The 20,311-nt window shown below is 40.8% G+C and overlaps 1 long non-coding RNA gene across 1 annotated transcript; it reads left to right on the top strand.

Moving 5' to 3' along the window:
- Positions 1–7,049: 7,049 nt before the first annotated feature.
- On the top strand, positions 7,050–19,651 carry LOC132539763 (uncharacterized). The gene is made up of 2 exons (XR_009551063.1): positions 7,050–7,212; positions 18,981–19,651. It is a non-coding gene; the product is annotated as an uncharacterized LOC132539763 (long non-coding RNA).
- The last annotated feature ends 660 nt before the right edge of the window (positions 19,652–20,311 follow it).

Genomic DNA, 20,311 nt, shown 5'->3' with positions numbered 1-20,311 from the left:
TTCACTATGTGATTAAGCCACTGAATAAAATGCAGTTAGGCTTAATTAGTTTATTTGCTTTCCATTTTTAAGGATTACATTTCTATTTCGTTACTTTTGTTTTACAACTATGTAAAACTTTCCCCTTGTTGCAAGATAAAATTCTCTTTCAAATAAAAGATATATTCAGAGCAATCTTTCATACATTATATGTATATTTCCTCTCATAACTACAAGTAACTGTTATTAAGTTTGCTATCCATTTAAAAAATATATAAGCAGAATGTATATATAATTAAATAATACCCTTTTTCTCAGATAAAAATATAGGGCCCTATACATAGTATTCTGCACTGTTTTCCCCCATTTAACAATTAGTTCTGGAGCTCATTCTACATTAGGTTGTAGAAATAGTTGTCATTCCTTTTTAAAACCTAGTAGTAATCTATAAACTCCATACTTTATTTAACCAGTCCCATATTGATAGGAATTTGGGTTGCTTCTAATTCTTTGCTATAAATAGTGCTGCAGTTAATAGCTTTGTGCACACATCCCTCAGACATTTGTCAGTGCTTCCTTGGTATAGAATCTTTTGAGTAAGATAGGTTGTTTAAAAAGCAAATACATGGGGGTTGGGTGGTAGTGCAACGGGTTAAGCGCACGTGGCGCAAAGTGCAAGGACCCGTGTTAAGGACCTCGGTTCAAGCCCCTGGCTCCCCACCTGCAGGGGAGTCGCTTCACAGGCGGTGAAGCAGGTCTGCAGGTGTCTATCTTTCTCTCCTCCTCTCTGTCTTCCCCTCCTCTCTCCATTTCTCTCTGTCCTATCCAACAACGAACAACATCAACAATAACAATTATAACCACAACAAGGCTACAACAACAAGGGCAACAAAAGAGGGGGAAAATGGCCTACTGTAGCAGTGAATTCATGGTGCAAGCACTGAGCCCCAGCAATAACCCTGGAGGCAAAAAATAAGTAAATAAACAAAATAAAATAAAATGCAAATACATATGTAAGTTTGCTAGATATTATTAAATTCTTTCCCATAGTGGTCATACCAGTTTGCATTTCCAATTTTAATCTGTGAGGTACTCACTTGTCTACAATTCCCCTAACAGAGTATGCTGTCAAACGCTGGCATTTTTGCTTGAGAAATGGTATCTTTGCGCAACATTATTTCACATCTTCCATATCACACTCCCCTTAAGGGTTTTAATCCTCTAACACAGCTCCTTGCTCATTGTAACCATGCAATAATAATTTTTTGAATCTATTAAAGTATAAAGTGTCATTTTAGAAGTATTAATGGCAAATACAGTATGATCTGGGATTTGGGGAGAACAAAGGCAAGCAACCCTTATGAATTTCAGGACACAAGCTCAAGACATGACAAGTAAAACCTTAAGGATGTCAGGTGGTTGTGTACCCAACTGAACACACAAATTACCATGCATAAGGATCTGGGTTTGAGTCCCCATTCTCCACCTGCAGTTAGGATGCTTAATAGTAAGGCAGGTCTGCTAGTGTTTATCTTTCTCTCTTTCCCTCTCCCCTCCTCAATTTATCTCTGTCTTATCAAATAAAATAGAAAAAAATGGCTGCTGGGAATGGTGGCAATTAAAAAATTATATGTATATTATGTGAAGTGCAATTTAATTTTTCTACAACTCCTATCTTATTTCTTCTTCTAGAGGGAGAGGGCGGGCTGCATTGGTTTAATCATCTCTAACAGTTCAGATTTTGCTCCGTTTCCTCCCAGAATGTCTCTGAATCCCAAGGTCATGGAGAAAGGTGAGAGGAGCTGGGTAAGAGACTCAAGTTCCTGGTCACCACTTGCCCACTTGTGTGGCTGCTGAGACATCACACCCCCGGCAGCTTCTTAGTCACTGGACTGAGGTGGTCGCAGGTATGTGTCTTCCATCACTTTCATTCTGAGGGTCTTATTTGGTTGGTTACTAGCTCTGCCATTCATTTCCTGGGATCATGTGAAAATCAGGCTGCTCTCTCCTATACGTGGGTGCTACAGGAGACCTTGGGAGGACAGTTGAGGCCTTACCTTCTATGTGACCTATGCAACCATGTCTACTGCTCAGCACCTGGGCAGTGCTGGGCTTGGCCCCTTCTTGGAAAAAGAGGAATGTTACCACTGCTTTAACTATTCCCCCCACCCCACCACCACCACCCACCATACACACCTGTATGGCACTCAACCTAGGTTATGGGAAGAAGGCACAAGATTCTCAGAAACCCACCTTCCTCCCCTCCAGCCTTCCCCAATGCATAGCCAAGGCAATATTTATCTCCTTGGGAAGAGAGGGGTATGAAAGTGACATTTCTCTTCGTGAACCCCTCAAGCCAATCACTGGCTTTTGAGTTTTAAATTGAATCTGGCAGATTTAAGGTTCTCACAGCTCTTGGAGTCTAGTTTGAATGTGGGAGAAGCATGCATACACACACACACACACACACACACACACACACAAGACTGGTGTAGGTGAGCTGTAGAGCATGGGGTACAGTGCACATGTTATCTAATATGTGAGGATCTAAGTTCAAATTCCCAGTTCCCACCTGTGGGGGGTAGCTTCAAGAGTGGTGGAACACTGCTGCAGGTGTCTCTCCTTCTCTGTTTTTATTTCCCTACCCCCAACCACTTCAAAGAAAATTGGGGAGGGAGACTATAGGGAGCAGATAACCCTAATGGCAAAAGCAGACAGATGGCAGACAGATAGAATGATAAATAGGACTTGGGGAGGGCTACAGTTTAAAAAGGTGAGATTTTTGAGATATAAACAGATGATATCTCAAGAAACTCAAAGGCCACCTGGAGTGAGGACATGCGGGCTCTGGGGAAAAGACAGTTATCTTGGTTTCAGATCTTAGTGACACAGAGGTGACCATCAAGTCCTTGAGGGAGGACAAGAGCCCTTCTTTCTGCAAAATGAGACAGTAGCCAAGGTCCCAGGGTTCTCTTGGCGTGCTACTGTAGGTAGGTGGTAGGAAGACAAAGTCTTAGAAAGGCTAAGCACAGCAGGGTCACTTCCTTTCTCTCAGGGTTTGGTCTCACCCTGGACACTTGGGAGGAATGGTTACTTCAGAATCTTGTGAGAATCACACTGCCATCTGTTGCCCAAGTAGTCACTCCCAGAGCCCTGACTTTTAAAGGTTTCATTCTAAGGAATCACTTTGTTTATTTTCTTTTGTTATTTGTTATTTAATAATGGTTTATGAGATTGCAGGTGTATAGTTCCATACCACACCCACCACCAAAATGTTGTGCCCTCTCCCGACAATAACCAGCACAGTTCTCACAAAGTCTTAGGAATCTTTTGAAATTGTATCTCCTCCCATTCCACCCCCCTGAAGTTGTAACTAGTAGGCTGCCTTTTCATCTAACATTCATAGCACACCACACATGTGCAGACAGTGTGGTTCAATTGCCAGGAACAAAAACTGCAAATTGCTAGACCGTAGCTTCCATCTGACCCAGTGACTTGGCTTATACAACCTGTAGAACATTTGCTTGCTTTGTTTTTGTTTTTTAAATTCTCGGGGGGGGGGGAAGAATAAGAGGGAGAGAGGGGTGAGGGGGAGAGGGAGAGGGAGAGAGGGAGAGGGAGGGGAGGGGGAGGGGGGAGGAAGAGGGAGAAGGAGAGGGGGAAGGAGAGGGAGAAGGAGAGGGAGAGGGGGAGAGGTAGAGGGAGAGGGAGAGAGAGAGGGAGAGAGAGAGAGAGAGAGACACCAGAGCACTATTCTGTCATATATGATTTTCTATTTGTTTTGTCTTCCTTGTTGGTGATGTTGGAGATAGGATTTTCAAAGCATGAACTTTACCATTGAACTATTTCCTCAACTCCTTTTTTATTTTTAACTTTCTGAGACAGATCTGTGCCTCCTGCCTTATGACAGACCCTGCCTGCCCCTCCCTTTCTATATTCCAGTCTGATTCCTCCTGCCCTTTGTACCTGGAGTTCCTGGCTTATTGAGTTAAGGCATGTGATTCAGTAATAAGCTGAGAGAGTCTCAACTCTGGACTCAGCTACCTACCCATAGCCTCAGCAAGTTACTTTACCCCCTAGGAATCTCAGTCTCCCCATCTCTAGTGATTATTGTGCCTAACTCTCAGAATGAGAAACAAATAAGATAATATATACTTAGAAATTGGTGGGAGTTGGGCGGTAGTGCAGTGGGTTAAGCGCATGTGGTGCCAAGTGCAATGACCGGCATAAGGATCCTAGTTCAAGCCCCCAGCTCCCCACCTGCAGGGTAGTTGCTTCACAAGCAGTGAAGCAGGTCTGCAGCTGTCTGTCTTTCTCTCCCCCTCTCTGTCTTCCCCTCCTCTCTCCATTTCTCTCTGCCCTATCCAAAAATGATGACAACAAGAATAACTACAATAAAACAACAAGGGCAACAAAAGGGAATAAATAAATAAATAAATATTAAAAATTAGAAAAAAAACTGTAAAAAAAATAAATTGTTGGCAATGCACCTGGGAGGTGGTGCTATAGCTAAAACACTGGACTTATAAGCATGAGGTCCCGAGTTTGAATCCCTGGGATCACATACACCAGAATGAGACTCTGGTTTCCTTCCTCACATAGATAAATAAATAAATAAGTAAATAGATAAACACTTTTAAATTTTTATTAAATATTACTGGCAAGCTACAGGTGTTACTGTTAAAGATAGGTGAGAAACTTCTCTGCTGACAGATTCTTCCTCTCTAGGATAAGTAGGGGCAGAAACAATTGTGATCCAAGATAGAATGTGCCCTGAGAAGAGGAGAAGGATATGACATGGAAACTGGGAGGAGGCAAAGTCCCTCTGCTCAGAGAAAAGGAAGGTTCACAGGGTGGGGATGAGGCCTTAGAGCCTGGATTCCTTTAGTCTTCTGTGGGAGGCAGGCGGTCCAGCTGGGGCCTGCTTGTACTTTGAAACCCTGCCATGCAAGACAAAGCCCAAGTATAGGGAGGGCTGGCCCCCACCCCTCTGGGCCGCCTCTGCTGTGATTCCAGGAACTGAGCCCTATCAGTTGGGCCCAGTTTCAGCCGTGTTGCTTGCCATTTTTTTTTTTTTTTTGTCATGTGGCCGCTGAAGTGGACAAAGTGGGCGGGAATGTGATTAGCTGTCAGGCTGCCTTCCAGCCAGGGAGAGCTGGAATGTAGCTCCCAGAGGGAAATTGTTGGGCTGTAGAGGGAGAAGGTGGGAGCTCAGGGCAGGCTCCCCCACAGACAGTAGCTGAGAGACTTGGTAAAGGTCTATCAAAGCTGAGCACTGAGCTTCAGGTTTCTCTACCCAGACCCCTCTTCCTCTCATCTGAGAAACACAGACCCCTCCTGGGGAGGCCTGTTTCAGGGCTGGGAGAGGTAGCTCAAACTCAAAACTTCCTTCTCCCCTGAATCTTTAAATGTCTCCTTGGACTTTTGCTTTTGGAGCCAGAAGCAGGGAAAGAAGTGTGTCTTTCAAACAAAATGGTATGTAGACTGGGCCAGGGTGACAATGTTTCTGATTTCTCCATTTTATGTGTTTCATGCACCCAACAATAGGTGGCAGTCACTAAGGTCAATGAAGGGAAAGAAGAGAGCGAGGTTTTACAAGGCAAGTTTATTAGGAGTAGAGTAGCCCTCCCTAGAGGGAAGGGACGGGGGGGAAGGATAAGAGAGGCTCCCAGGGCCGGGTGGTGACTCACCTGGTTAAGGACACATGCTAAAATGTGCAACGACCTGGGTTCAAGTCCCCAGACCCCACCTGCAGGGGGGAAATCTTTTTGAATGATGAAGCAGTGCTGTAGGTGTCTCTATCTATCTATCTATCTATCTATCTATCTATCTATCTATCTATTTATCTATCTATCTCCCCCTTCCCTCTCAATTTCTGGCTGTCTTTATCCAGTAAATAAAGATAATAATTTTTTTTAAAAAGAGAGGTTTCCACAAAGACATGGGAGGGGGTCCTCGAGTGAGGTATCCACATTGGTCAGAAAATGGGGCCTTTATAAAGAGCTCCATTATCTTTGAGTCTGGGTGGAGGCTTCACAAGCTGTACCCATGTTCATTCAATCAGCTCCTGTTATGATCCCTCTAATGGTTCGCATGGGAATCATATCTTCTGCATTACTGGGTGTGTGGCAACATTCTCAGTTTCATGAGTGTTAACTGCTTGACTTATTGAGACATCTTGAGTATGGTGTCTTCTGATGACATGGGGACCAAAGAGTGCTTGGTCGTCTACCTGGGGTCCCTCTCCCTACCTACTGTCACTGTCCCTTTTCTATCTCAACAGGGCAGCCTTAAAACATAGGACTTGCATGCCTGGGGCCCTACCATCCATTCTCAGCACTGCTTTGTACTAGACCAAAGCAACACTCTGATTTCTCTCTCTCTCTCTCTGCTCCTTTATCTCATAAAAATAAACAAATGACTCTTTTTATTAAATGGTCGTCATTTAAGATGCTGGTGTGGGGGTGCAAAAGAAATGGAAACAGCAACTGCCCAAAGGGACAGGATTGCCTGACATGGCTCTAAAGGGAGGAGGTGAATTAAAAATGATAAAGTGAGTTAGACAAAAATTTTAGAGCTCTGCTTAAATGGACATTTATACAAGGAACAGTTAATATGCTAAACCTGAATTTGAACAACACAAGAAAATGACCAGACCTTGGGAGAACTAGGGTGGTTATTGCTGGCAGTGGGCAGAGAGGTCAGGTAGCAGTGGTGGTGGGAGTGATGGAACTATAGAGTTGTCAGAAAAGTCATGACTGGTTTTTCTACACAAAAATGCATCATGGCTTTTCTGACAACCCGATATGTCCCCACTGTCTTGTAATCTTGTGGCTCACTATTAAATCAATAGTATTTTTTTAAAACAGAAAGCACTCAGAGACTCATGGTTCTTTCCCCCAACTTATACTTGCCTTGCTCCTTCAACATAATGAATAGTTAAGACATATATAGAAGCAGGATAGAAAGTTACTGCCTGGGGCTGCCCAAACCTACATTCTGTCACACCAGACTTTTACATACATGGAACCTGACTTGATGAACAATTGAAGTAGGATTCTTTTTCTCAGGAATGGCTGCCTTTTAGCTGGGTGTAGATGGGGAAGGGTGAGTAGGCCAGGACCTGGATCTTCTGGCATTACTGTGACTTCTCCTGCTCACACTCTTCCCAACATAGAGCCGTGGCTCCTCCTCCCAAGAGAAACCTCAGTTACTTTCCAGTTTAACAAAAAGGTAAGTAAAGGAAATGGGGATGAGTTCTTTTTGGAGTTAAGTTTTGCTATCATAAGCTTTGTTTCTGGAAGAAATTTGCAGGAAGTTCATTGTAACCTAATGAATGCCATGATCCAGGAGGCAGGATGACGTGAAGGTCTTAGGTCCCCATACTGTTTACATTGGAAGCTATCTTCTGCTTTTCTAACCCCTGCCCACTCACCCCATTCCCTATACACTCTTCCTACAAGGGGAAAGAGAAGTTGATTGGAGTATTATTCCTGCCTCCATTTTCATGTTAAAACTACAGTAAATAAGCTTTTTCCCTTTATGTAAAAGCTGGTGTGACAGTGTTTGACTTTCTGATACCAGGCAGCAAATCCACATTGTGCTTCAAAATTACCCTGTACTCCTCCACTCTGGGTCCTTCAGAGACTGAATAATCAAATAAGCATGAAGTAGATAGATGAAAGAAAAACTAAGCAAAAAGTAATTAATAACAAACATACTTTCTGAACACAAGGGAGAGATCAGAAATTCTGAGTAATTCTGAGAAGTTATGAATGATGAAAAACCACATGGTTTTGATAGTTTAAAACCTTCAGCTAAGGAAGGAAAGGAAAGACCAGTTAGGGCTTTTGCCAAAGAAAGGTGCATTAAACAAAGGTATGCAGATCTTTCTTTCTCTCCTCTTTCTTTCCTATTTTCATCCTTTCTTTCTTTCCTCTCTTTCTTTTTTAATCTATTGGATTTGAGAAGGAATAGAGAGATAGAGAGGAAGAGAGACACATGCAGCACCACTTCACTGCTCATGAAGCTTATCCCCTGCAGGTAGGCTTGCATGGTCTTTGCCACTGTAATGTGTGAGCTCAAGCTGGGCCCCAAATTTAAGTTTCTTATATAATGACAGGAAAAAAAAAGGCACTCTTTGTTTGTATATGTTGTAATTGACTTTGAAAGGGGTTGGGGAGGTAAGAGAAAGTGGGTCTTGAACCCAGTACAGGTTCTTGTCAGTACCCAAGAATTCAAAGACAGGCTGTTAAATAAATAGTGGTTAGTTTAGATTTATTGATGTATTATACATCAGAGGGAAAAATGAAAACAGTTCAAATCTATTTTACCAGATCTGTCTGGTATAGGCTGGGTCTTCTTGGGGAAAAAAAAAAAAAAAAAAAAAAAACAGTGGACTGTCACTTTTAAGGGAACAGGGCTAGGTAGAAATTTCCCTGAATCATATACAATATCACCATAATTTATGTCCTTTGACATTATTTGTATATAGCTGTGTCTTATAGAGTAATGCCACCAGTTGCTTCTTTTCTCCCTGGTCTAAGCTTTTAAGTGAGTCAGCATTTCAAAGACTCAGCCTATGTTCTGTGCATTAAAAAGTTTGAGACATTCAATCAGTTTTCACCCCTCTCATATTAATTAAATAGTGATTTATATGACTATAAGTTAATAGAAGTGTACATAAACACCATTCCCACCACCAAAAGACTGTGTCCCATCCCATTCCCTGCCTCCCCAGTGAAGGCGAACATCCACCCTCACCCTCAACTAAGAGATTTTTTACTTTGGTTCCCTACTCCAAACTCAGTCAAATCCTGCTTTGAGTTTCCCTTTCTGCTCTTCTTTCTCAGCTTCTGCTTATGAGTGGGATCATCCCATACTTGTCTTTGTCTTTCTGACTTAGCTCACTTGATATTATTCCTTCTAGCTCCATCCAAGATGGGTCAGAGAAGGTGGGTTCATTGTTCTTTATAGCTGTGTAGTATTCCATTGTGTATATATACCACTGCTTTCTCAGCCATTCATCTGTTGTTGGGCACCTGGTTTGCTTCCAGGTTTTAGCTATTACGAATTGTACTGCTACGAACATAGGTGTACACATATCTTTTTGGTTGGGTGTTATGGAGTCCTTGGTGTATATTCCTAGGCGAGGAATTACTGGGTCATATGGAAGGTCCATGTGTAGTCTTGTGCGAGTTCTCCAGACTGCTCTCCACAGAGGCTGGACCAATTTACATTCCCACCAGCAGTGTAGGAGGGTTCCTTTGTCCCCACAACTTCTCCAGCATGTGAGCTGAGATCTATAGGGATGCAGAGGTCACTGAATGAATTATATATATGCTTAATTTATATATGGAATCTAGAAAACGTGTACATGAACTTGTAGAAAGCAAACAAACAAAACGGAAGCAAACAGACTATTTCTAAAACTTTGTGATAACCATGGTGGTTATTATTGGGAGGGTGAGAACATAGAGCTTGGGTGCTGGGTGTGGTGTGCAACTATGCCCTGCAATCTTCCAATCTGGTAACCCGCTATTAATCACAAATAAGAAGTGGCAAGAATGTGTACATATATGCACATGCTCTTGATGTTTTGTGATGACTATTTACATAGCACCTTGCTCTTGTGCTAAATATGAATAGATAAGGGCCCTAGGTCACATCAATGAGGGTTCTATTTATATTTTATTTATATACTTTCCTCATATTTGGGAGCTACTTTCTGCCCTAGTCCAGATTTCTGGGCTTATTGTCAACTCTGACACAATAATCCCAGACAATACTTTTAGTCCACCAGTATGTTAGCTATTAAGCTTAGACAAAAATTACTAAAGTCATGGGTCCACTGGAATTTACCTAAAATAGACTTCCTATATTCTTCCCACATTAAGATCCTTAGTTTCATCTTCTCTATTCTTACCTCTAGGTTCCTGTTTATTAAATAATTTGTCCTGCTTTATATGTTACCACCTTTCAGCCACCAAGCTGTAGATGTTACCATGATGCTATCTTGACTTCCCTAGGCAGACAATCTCACCAATGTGTCCTGGAACCCTACCTCCTTAGAGCCCTATCCCACTAGGGATAGAAACAGACTGGGGGTATAGATTAACCTGCCAATGCCCATGTCCAGCAGAGAAACAATTAAAGAATCCAGACCTTCCACCTTCTGCATTCCATAAAGAATTTTGATCTGGGGTCTTGGTGGTAGCACACCTGGTTGAGCATACACACTTTACAATGTTCAAGGACCTGGGTTTAAGCCCACGGTTCCCACCTGCAGAGGGAAAGCTTCACAAGGGGTGAAGCACTGCTTCAGGTTATTTCTCTGTCTCTCTTCCTCCCTATCGCCCTCTTCCTCTAAATTTCTGGGTGCTCTATCCAATAAATAAGTAAAGATAATAAAAAATTTAAAATAATAATTTTGGTCCATACTCCCAGAGTGATAAAGAATAGGGAATTTTCCAATGGAAGGGATGGAATTTGGAACTCTGGTAGTGGGAATTATATGGAATTGTACCCCTCTTATCCTACAATCTTGTTAATCATTATTAAGTCATTACTAAGATTTTTTTTTTAAGTCACACTTCCTTCCAGCCCAAGTTCCCAGAATCTCCTGTACTTGATCTACCAATTCAATGGGATTTCACCCAAGAACACCCTCACAGACATATGCAGCAACAGTCCTTAACCAAATATCTGGGTACCCAATGGTCTAGTCAGATTGACATAAAATTCACTATGACAAGTATCTACCTACCTCAAGCACTGTGAAGGTTAAATGTGGGGAAACAAACACATTGCACATCATAGAGCCTGGCACCCAAGAGGGGTTTCCAGTTTTAATATTCTTAACATTTTAGAAAACATTGTGAAGGGAAAACAATTTACTTTAGCATTTAGCCAAGTGTCTGTGCATGGCAGATGAACCATGTATGCTTGTTGAATATCCAAACTGAATATAGAAAGAAAAATTGAGAAACTGGAAAATGTTTTCTTTCTCTATGATGGGATTTTAAAATTTTATAAGAAAATGGTCAGGGAGGTTGCCTAGCAGGTAGAACACAGGACTTGCATGTATAGAGCACCAGGTTTGATCCTTGGCATTGTATATGCTGGAGCAGTGCTCTAGTCTTTCTCTCTTTCTCTCCCCCTAGTAAAATAAATGAATATGTTTTAAATCTAAAAGGAAAAGGATATCCAATGACAAAATGACAATAGGCAACTTGTACTAAAGAAATGTAAAAGAACAAGAATTCCATGCAAGCATGTTCAGTTTTTCCCAATAATAGAAATATAAAAATTTCAAGTATTAAACTACAAATTAAACCAAAATAAAGGAAAGAAAAACAGCAGCTGATGAGGTGACTTGGTGGGAGAATCCAGGACTTAGACACATGCAAGGACCAAGTTCACATCCTGTTCTATAAATGCTAGAGTGATATAGTCTCTCTCTCTCTCTCTCTCTCTCTCTCTCTCTCTCTCTCTCTCTCAATATATCTGCGTATGTGTTTCTTTAAAAATTAAGAAAACAATTCCTGGTACTAGCAAAGCTTGGGTAAATAGATAATTACATTCATTACTGATAGAAAAAAGAACAAATAGATACGACTTTTCTGGAGGCCAACTTAAATTTAAAGCTTTAAAACTGTGCAAACTCATTAGAATTACTAATGTAATTTCTTGAAATTATAGCTATCCTATGTTAGTTAATGCTAGTAAGAATTCTTTAACAAAATGTAGAGCAAGGGGTTATTTAGTAGGACACTAAAAATAACCAGAAAGTCTGACAATAGATAACCTTTTTTATACAGTGCTAGAAAAACTGAATTGCATGGTATTCTGACCCAATTTAAAAATATTTTTATTAATAAAAAGGATACATTGACAAAACCATAGGATAAGAGGGGCACAACTTCACTCAATTCCCACCACCAGACTTCTGTATCCCATCCCCTCCGCTGATAGTTTTCCTATTCTTTAACCCTCTGGGAGTATGGACCCAAGATCACTGTAGGATGCAGAAGGTTGAAGGTCTGGCTTCTGTGATTGCTTCCCCACTGAACATGGGCGTTGACAGGTTGATCCATACTCCCAGCCTGTCTCTCTCTTTCCCTAGTGGGGAAGGGCTCTGGGGAAGCAGAGCTCCAAGGCACATTGGTGGGGTTGTCTGTCCAGGGAAGTCTCTGACTCAATTTTTAATTTATATTTTTTAGAGAGACTGATAAGAAAGGGGAGAGAGAAACCCAAGAGTACCATTCTACTACTCATGATGTTTCCCTTAGTGCTGCCCATGGGGACTCCGTGGGGTATCAAGGATTGAGGCCTGGTCCTTACTCATGGAAAGACATGTCTTCTACCAGCTGAGATGGCTCACAAGCCCAGGAGATATTTACTTTTTAAAGTAATATGCAGAGCCAAGGCTGGCAAGATAGTTCACCTAGGAATGTTTCTGCTCTGTCATGGTTCTGTCAAGTCTGAGTTCTGCTCCCATTACACAGGGAGAAGTTTCAGTAATATAGTCTCTCTCTCTTCCTCTTCCTACTTCAGTGTGTATGTGTGTGTGTGTGTGTGTGTGTGTGTGTGTGTATGATTGTCTCTTTTTTCCTATTTGAAAAAAAAATGGCCCAGAGTAGTAAAATCCTTGTGACAGCAATGAGTAAAGAGATATGTGAAGTATTTGCAAAGATAGATGTTAAAGATAACACTGAAATATTAGCAGTGGTTATCTCTGGGTGACAGTATTCAGAGTTTTGCTTTTCTACATATTTAAAAAATTCTACAATGACCATGTATTATTTTAATAATAATTTTAATAATGAGAGAACTTGAGGGTGTGATGAACCTGGGAAGGAGAGGAGCATAGCATAGGTGGTTCTGCACCCGTGCCCTTTAGAGCTGCAATGTCTAGTTCTTCTGTCCCAGGGCACTGGAAGGAGGACTGAGGCTAGAGGCAGATTCCCAGCTCCACCATACAACACCGTATACAAAGTGGACAGGGAAGTGTGGGATCAATGCATGTGTCCTGGTTCACATTTCTGTAGCATTTTATCAACTTAAAATGACAGTGATGAAGAACAAAGTTCTAGGATGATTATATTATCTAAAACTACAGAGGCTGAAAGAAAAGCTGCTAATAATAGCTTTACAGTAGTTACTTTTTTTTATAATTGGATAGAGACAGCTAGAAACTGAGAGGGTAGGGGGAGATAGAGAGGGAGTGAGAAGGAGAGACACCTGCAGCACTGCTTCATCACTTGCAAAGCTTTCCCCCTGCAGATGGGGACCGAGGGTTTAAACCCAGGTCTTTGAGCATTGTAACTTGTGCACTCAGCCAGGTACACCACTATCTGGCCAGATGCTAGTTATTTCCAAAGGTGAAACAGTGCTTATGTTTCTTAATGGCTGCATTTAGGGGAGTTATACCAACAGATATGTCCATAGCTTGCTTAATATTAGATCAACTTTTAAGCTTAACATATATTCACAAAGGCTATTTTTTCTTGTAGGAGCTTTCCAGCAACTGAGAATTCAGACCTTCTAATGATTCTTAAGCTCTGGAGATCTCTCAGAACTTAATCCCTGGTGGTGGGAACTGTGTGGAGTAGTGCCCCTCTTATCCTACGGTCTTGTCAATATTTCCATTTTATAAATTAAAATTTAAAAAACAACAATAATACAGGAAGAGAGGAAGGAAGGGAGGAAGGAAGGAAGGGGAAGGAAAAAATAGGAAACATACTCAGAATCTGTATGAGAATAACCATTAAATGCTAATGATACTGATTTTAAAAAGACCTATGTAAGTGAAGAAACATTTCATGTTCATGCTTTAGAGGGTACAATATAGTAAAGATATCAGTTATCCCCATATAAATTTAATGCAATTCCAGCAAAGATCACAGGAGAATGTAAAAAAAACAGTAATAAATCCAATCTGATTCTAAAATTTATATGGGTGGACAAAAAATCTGGAATAACTAAATAATTTTTTAAAGAAAATATAAAATTGGAAGCATTGCTCCACCAGATTTTAAGACATACTGTATAGTAATCAAGACATCATAGAGTTGGCAAAGGTATATATGTATAGATCACTGTAACAGAATAGAACATTCAAAAGTATACTCAGATAAAACAAATGATTTTTACAATATTTTATGAGAGACAGAGTAAGAGAGAGAGACCAGACCATCATTCAGTTCTGGCATCAGAACTGAACTTGGAACTCCTAGGACCTCAGTAAGCAAGTTCTGTACTCTGATGTTGAGATATCTTTCCAAGCCCCTACCCAATTGATTTTTGACTATTGTGAAAATATAATTGAATGGTAGACTTATATATATATATATATATTTTAAATAATTTGAAAAAATCTGGTTATCTAAATTTAAAAAGTTTAGCCCCATAGGCCTCAGAAATGTAGTTTAAAATCCATCACATATAATACATGAAATTATAAAAGAATATTTTAAGAAAGCATAGGATGAAATTTATGTGACCTTGAACTTGGCATGAAATCATGAAATATGGCATTAGGGACAAAATCCTCTAAGAAGAAAAAGATCAACTGGACTTCATTAAAATGAAAACCATTTGTCTGAGAAAGACATTGCTAAGAAAATGAAAAGACAACAGCCTAGGAAAGAATATTTGTAAATCACTAGCTGACAAAAGACTTTATCCAGAATATAGAAGGAATTCTCGAAAACCAACAGCAAGAAAACAATCCAGTCTTTAAATGAGCAAAAAACTTGTCCAGATAGTTCATAGAAGTGGATAAAAGGATGGTAAATAAGCACATGAAAAGATATTTAACATTGCTAGCCATGGAAATGCCAATTTTAAAACCACTATGAAATGCCAATAAACAACTAGAATGTCTGCAAAATATATACTGACAGCACCAAGTTCTAATATGGAGCAGTGAAATCCCTCATACATCCCCGGTAGACATAACAGTACAGCTCCAGTGAAAAAAATGTTTTCACTAAGTTAAATATGTACTTATGAGCCAATAATTTCATACCTGAAAATCTACTTTAGATAAATAAAACTACATGCTCACATAAAACCCTATGCGAAGATACTTACTGCAGGTCTATTTATATTTGTCTAAAATAACAATAAAAAAACTAAAAGTTCTCCAATGAGTTAATTTGGTAGGGAAGAGGGATTTATGTTGTACCCATACATGGACTTATCCTGCAGTAAAAAAAGAATGGGCTTTTGATCCATGCAATAATTTTGTTGAATTCCAAATATATTAAGCTGGGGGAAATCAGTCTCAAAAGGTTATATGCTACATAATTCCACTGACATGTACTTTTTGTGTGTGTGTGAAATTAAGCTCTTATGCATGCATGATTTCACCACTCCTGGGCCAACCCCTTCATCTAAATAGGGACTGAGAAAGATACCAGATTGAAACCAGGTTTCATGCATGAAAAGGTACATACCCCACCCAGTGGGCCATCTCTTAAGCTCACATAATGTTTCTCTCTCTCTCTCTCTCTCCAAATTGTTTTACTGGGGATATAATGGTCTATAGGACAGTCACTGTTATATTGGTACAGCTTCTCATCTCCTTGATGACTTTTCTAAAACCATAAAATTATAAGGGTAGGAAATAGTAGCATTCCACTTAATAAGGGCCCTTTCAATCAATAGCACACCACCTCATCATCTGGGGCCTTAGTCAGGGAATCTTTGGATTCCCACACAAATATGATGGGCCTAGACCTCTAATGGACCTCTCTGCACCACCAATGGGCACTTCTATCAAAAGCCCTCTTGTGGGGCCCCTCATGACCTTGCCCTTACCATAGAGCAGCTATCGTAAGGACTGCCCCAGTCTCCTAGAGATACTCCTGGGGTGTCCTGCCCTGCCACTTGAGGAAGATTGGTCCTCAAATGAGTGCAGCCTGCAATGTTCCCAGCTGTGACCATGAACTGTGAGCTCAGACCAACAGAGTCTTAGAGGTTGCACAGGCTCTGGTGCTAAATATGTGTGTGTGTGTGTGTGTGTGTGTGTGTGTGTGTGTGTGTGTGTGTGTGTAAGCTCTGGATCAGTTGTTGGATGGAAGTAAATAATTAATTCTATCCACATCATTTTTTCAAGAATAGGAGCTACTCTCTGCCCTAATCCAACTCTCTAGTCCGTTTCTCTACTCTGACACCATTTTCTCACACAATGTTTTTGTTTTTTTATATAAAAAGGAAACACTGACAAAACCATAGGATAAGAGGGGTACAACTCCACACAATTTCCACCACCAGATCTCTGTATCCCCTCCCCTCCCCTAAGAGCTCTCCTATTCTTTATCCCTCTGGGAGTATGGACCCAGGGTCATTGTGGGATGCAGAAGGTGGAAGGTCTGGCTTCTGTAATTGCTTCCCCACTGAACATGGGCGTTGACAGGTCGATCCATACTCCCCGCCTGCCTCTCTCTTTCCCTAGTGGGGCAGGGATCTGAGGAAGTGGAGCTCTAGGATACATTGGTGGGGTCATCTGTCCAGGGAAGCCTGGTTGGCATTATGCTAACATCTGGAACCTAGTGGCTGAAAAGAAAATTAACATATAAAGCCAAACAAGTTGTTCACTAATCATGAACCTAAAGGCTAGAGTAGTGCAGATGAAGAGTTGGGGGGCCCCCTCTGTTTTGTAGATAACTAGGAGGCATATTTTAGTTATATTGCAAAGGGCCTGTGGCTACACTAGTTTTTTTTCCTTGAGCCTGAAATCTAATATGCAGGTGATCCTAGTTATTTTCTGGGGAGACGATGTCATGGCTGGAAAAAGTACCAGAAAGCTGGATCTGGGAAGAGAGTAGCTCCCAAATATGGGAAAGGTATATAAATATTGTTGACTATAAACCCCATTGATTTGATCTGAGCTGGGACAATGTTTTTATCCAACTTCATGCTAGTTCTCAAACTCAGCAAAACTACCACAGTTGTGGGCCCCTAGGACACCAAGTTGCAAAGGAGACCATGATTTTACCCTGACTTCCCTGCGCACACAACCTCACCAATGCGTCCTGGAACCTCACCTCTCCAGAGCCCTACTTCACTAGGGAAAGACAGAAACAGGCTGGGGTTATGGATTAACCTGCCAATGCCAAATTCCAGTGAAGAAGCAAGTATGGAAGCCAAAACTCTTACTTTTGCACCCCCAAAACAACTTTGATCCATATTCTCAGTGGGGGAGAAGTGTTAGGAGGAAGAGGATAAGAGGGCTCCAGCTATCAGGTTCCAGAGAGAGAGGACAAAAGGAGAGAAATATTTGGATGTAATAATAGGGTGATGTATGGCTTGGAGGGGAATAGAGAACTGGACCTGAAAGAAAAAGGGGGAAATATGTGCGAATGTAGACATAGTTGTAGAGATGACAATTAATCCATATCTACAACTTTGGGAGAACTGTGGTGGTTTGCAATGGAGGGATTTGGGATTCAGAACTCTAGTGATGGGAATGGTGTAGAATTATACTCAGGTTGACATGTAATTTTGTAAATTATTATCAAATCACTAATAAAAATTATTTTTAAAATAGGAAATAGGAGCATTCTAAGTATGTAATGTTTCAGATTTGTAAGATGATCAGACTCTGACACTGGGCTTAAATTGTTCAAGGAACTCTAAAAATACATCTACATATACAGCTTTTTAAACAACTAAGTCAACTACAACTTTAGGCCAGACAGATCAAGACCATTTGGCCCTATCAGTATCTAAAATACGAAGATGTTCAGATACCACTAACTTGGCATTAATAATAATTCATTACTGCTATTTTAACTCTTTCTAAGACTACAAGAAACCCTTTGGATTCTCTTTAAGATCCTCATTTCTTCTAGTCCTGAAACCTCTAGGACTATTCCTATACTTCTTAATATTTCTATCTGATTCCTTACCACCATACCACTTCTGTTGACCTCAACCAAATCACTACTAGTGCTGCCATTCCACATTATGCTGCTGTTGAATTCTTATTGTGCACTACAGTCAGGGATACCAAACCTGAGATGTCAGTCTCACAACTTCTCAAACCTGGTGAGATCTTTCTTAACACATGGGACTACCTATGTCCATATTAGATGGCATATCATCTAATGAAGTTACAGATACTAGATATAGGCTAGGGCTTAGGTACTGGGTACATGTGTACATGTATCCATAGCAAGGGGCAATTATATAGCTCAAAGTAAAAATGCTCACCAGTCCTTGGTGATTAGAATTAGACCTAATAAACCTGTAATCCTAGTTGAAGTGCCTATAGAAGGCATCATAAATTCTCTAACCAATTAGACTTAGGCCAAATTAGCATGGCAATCTAGCAGAAAGGCCAAAGAAGACAGATCCCACAAACCTAATTCTGGTTGGGTTCAACAAAGGACACTCAACTCTTAAACAAGTGGGAGAAAGTCTAAGGTCATCGGATAAAGAGAAGACTACAAAAGTTGTGTAAGGGCAAGAGACTGGCTCACTTAATAATGTCTCTTTTGGTCAGTGCATACCACCTCCTCATCTGGGGCCCTAGTCAGGAATCTTTGGATTCCCATAAAAATATGGGAATATGGGCCTAGACATCTAATGGATCTCTTACTCCATCACCACTGGTCACTTCCATAAGGAATGTCATCATAACCCCTCTTTTGGGCCTTCCTTGGGCCTTGCCCTCACCATAAAGCAATGATGGTAGGGACTGCCTCAGTCTCCAAAGGGAAGCTGGGGTATCCTGCCCTGCCACTCTAGGAAGACAGGTCTTGAAATGACACTATTTTCTCAGACAATAGTTTTTTCCAATTTCATACTAGCTATCAAATGGAAGCACAAACTAATATAGTAGTGGGCCCCTAGAAACATGCTTAAAATGGACTTCCTAGCTTTCTTCCACCTTAGGGTCCTTAATCTCATCTGTTCTATGCCTACTTTTTGGTTCCTGTTCATTAATCATTTTGTCTCATTTTATATCTTGCTACCTTCCAAACACCAAGTTGCAGATGCTATCAAGATTCATCCTAACTTCTCTGGGCAGACAACCTCACCAATGTGCCCTGGAACCTCTCCTCTCCAGAGTCCTACCCAATAAAGGAAAGATAAAAACAGGCTGAGGGTATGGGTCAACCTGCCAAAGACCATGTCTGTTAGAGAAGCAATTATAGAAGCCAGAACTCCTACATTCTGCAGCCTGAAAACCAATTTTTATTCATACTCCAAGCTGGGGAAAAGTGATAGGAAGAACATTGGAATTTCTGAAGTTTTGAGTATGTTAAATGTGTGTCTATTACAATGTTAATGAAGGTAAACTGGAAAACATCAAGGATAAGGAGCTAGTTGCCAGGAAAACAGTGAACTTAGAGGATAGGACTTTCAGTCCAGTCTCTAGGAAGGGGAAGAGGATCTGGAGGCTAAGCCAAGCCCCTGTGCTCAATGAGAATCAATCATATCAGATAAACGAAGCCTCCACAAAAACCTGAAAGTTTGCAAGAGCTTCTGGAAAGACTCCAGGTTGGGAACACATGGTAATCTGGGGAAGACAGCGTCTGGGAGAGGGCATGGAAGCTGGATGCCTCTCCCCCACACATTGTCCTATGTACCTTTCACATTTGGCTACTCCTGAGTTATTTTACAGCCTTTGTTACCAATCAATGTTCTGATGAGTAAACAGATTTCCTGTGTTTATTATCTTCAGAAATTAATCCAGGGTGAGTAACTTAGAGGAGCCTGTGATGTACATTGTTGCTTAATCAGAAGTACTGGTAAGTAAGTGAAGAATAAATGGGCTTGTTTCTGGTTTATGAAGTGGAAGGTGGTCTTCAGAGACTGAGCCTCATAGTGTATGGATCTGATGCTGTCTCTGGATAGATAGTGTCAGAACTGAGTTGCATTGTAGGGTGTGTAAAATGTGTTCCTGAATTGCTTATTTTCCATCAGGAATGAGTCTCAGAATTCTTATACTATGGTAAATGCATACAGTTACTTACTCGTGTATTTAAAACAATAGCAAACCTTTTCGGTTAGCCTTAATTCTTTATCAAGTTTAGATCTATTATTGCTTCTTTGCACACTCCTGAAGGGTGGGTGGGAGGTCTCACTTTGCTGATTATTTCATTTTAAATCTAAGAAAGCAGAGGCCCCAGACACTTAGTATTATATAGAGGGAGCAGGCACTGTGGTTTCATGAAAAGATGGCAAGGATACAGATTTGGGGAGTGGATATTAAAGATGTAGGATCAAATTCTGTTTTTTTTTTAACTTACTATCTGTGTGACTTTGGCAAACTACTAAAATTTCCTTTTCCTCTATAAAGCCTACCAGGTAGTGA

Source organism: Erinaceus europaeus, chromosome 8 (genome assembly GCF_950295315.1).
Source record: "Erinaceus europaeus chromosome 8, mEriEur2.1, whole genome shotgun sequence".
Lineage (NCBI taxonomy): Eukaryota > Metazoa > Chordata > Mammalia > Eulipotyphla > Erinaceidae > Erinaceus > Erinaceus europaeus.
Note: the sequence above shows the minus strand (reverse complement) of the source record. Positions and strands in the feature narration are given on the sequence as shown.